We start from the raw sequence: 2,094 nt of genomic DNA, 5'->3' as shown, positions 1-2,094 counted from the left end.
TTTCCCAGGCGCCTTCCAAGTTCAGGTTGGCGCGGGAAAGGAGGAGGAGGGAGCGGTGAAAGGGGACGTGGAGAGGGCACTAGGTACTGCTTTCACTGCTGGCCTGGATCCCTGGCATCTCCAGCACCAGCTCCCGCATCCTGGCCAGAAGCGACCCGGTGCACCGCGAGTGGTTGCCTGAAACGCGGCCTGCCTCTGGACGGATCCGCCGGGCGCCCCCTGGTGCCCAGCCGGCGGCAGTGAAGCCCTACAATGGGCATTCGGGATCTCGCCCACAGAACCTAATTATTTTCTCCAGAGTCTCAAGTCTTAAGACGTCAAGAACCGTTGAATCTTAATGAAGAAAAATTTTGCTTCTCACTCTGAGCCAAGACTACCGACTGATTTTTTTCATTTTTAGTTTTCAATTACAGTTGCTGGTAAAACTCGGTGAACTTACTCCGTATTGATATACACCCTAGGGCCGTTCGGGCCTGTTCTCTACTGTATGCTTACCTTTGTCCTAGAGCGTTGGCCTTATCCTGATCACTTGCATAACAATCCTAGTAGAGGGGTAATAACATTAACATGTGCATATATAAACCACTTCATTTGCAAACCTTTCTTACAACTCTTAGAGAATGTTGCACTTAACATAAAAATGATGTGTGCTAGGCAGACATCAGTCTACATTTCATGGAACTGGAAATGTGTGACTTGTCCAAAGTCATCCATTTGGTGACAGTGGAAGAGAGGGCTCAGGTTTTTGCCTATTATTTCTTACATCACATTGAGACTGGCGCTTCATCTGCTCAAATCAAAGTCCCATCGGATAACTGAACTAATACCATGTCAAGTGTCAATAAGCCTTTCATTTTATTACTCACCCACCTCAACCTAGTATTCAAGGCCCTTATTCTGAGAAACCCATCTTGGTTTTTTTGTAAAACAGTTGTATCTATTTATAAAGGTTGTTTAGGTTTAATGAGGAAAAGCAGGTAGAACTCTTAATTACTGTGTTGTCCTGGACCTTTAGAAGTATTCAATTAATGCTAACTGTAGTTATTCCTACTGTCACCAACGCTTCCCCACCTTCTCCCCAGCTAGATCCCAAGGTGTGTTTGCTGGAATCCGTTCAATATATAGAGAAACAGAGTGAAGACCATCAGGGATATAAATACTGGATAAAACTGACAAGGGCCCATCTCTGGTAGGTGCTACTCTGACTGAATAAATAAAGGAAGGAGCCTGACCAGGCAGTGGCGCAGCGGATAGAGTGTCGGACTGGGATGCAGAGGACCCAGGTTCGAGACCCCGAGGTTGCCAGCTTGAGCGCAGGCTCATCTGGTTTGAGCAAAAGCCCACCAGCTTGAACCCAAGGTTGCTGGCTCCAGCAAGGGGCTACTCGGTCTGCTGAAGGCCCGCGGTCAAGGCACATATAAGAAAGCAATCAATGAACAACTAAGGTGTTGCAACGCGCAATGAAAAACTAATGATTGATGCTTCACATCTCTCTCCAATCCTGTCTGTCCCTGTCTATCCCTCTCTCTGACTCACTCTCTGTCTCTGTAAAAAAATAAAAAAATAAAAAATAAAGGAAGGAAGGTTTTACTTAATAAAGCTCCCTGTAGTTACCCAGTTGTAAAGCCAGCCGCCAGGGCCAGGGCCACCATCACAGCAGCCTCCTGGCCCATGCAGGTTCGCATTGGATTCGGACAGTTGGTAAAGAAACAACGGAGCCACAAACTGGTGGGCCATAGTCTTTAATTCTAGCTTGCACCTGGTGGGCAAGTAAAAATACACACTGGGCTCCAAAACCCACTCACATTCAGTGCCCACAAAGCCACTGACTTATCCGAGTTTTCTAGAATCAAAGGTTTCTAGCTCACCAGCCTTATTCTCCTCAGTTCCCCATCTCCTTCCTTCTCCAGCATCAAACTGCACAAACTGGCATCTCACTCAGTACTCCGCCATCTTGGCTGCTTCTCCTGACCTACTCCACGTGGCCTCCTTCTGCTCTCTTCTCTGCTCTCTCCTCTAATCATCCCAGGAACCAAGAGCGCAAACTCTCGTTCCGCCCCCATTTTATATTGTAGCTTCACAACCTCTAATCCA

Source organism: Saccopteryx leptura, chromosome 2 (assembly GCF_036850995.1).
Source record: "Saccopteryx leptura isolate mSacLep1 chromosome 2, mSacLep1_pri_phased_curated, whole genome shotgun sequence".
Taxonomy (NCBI): domain Eukaryota; kingdom Metazoa; phylum Chordata; class Mammalia; order Chiroptera; family Emballonuridae; genus Saccopteryx; species Saccopteryx leptura.
Note: the sequence above shows the minus strand (reverse complement) of the source record.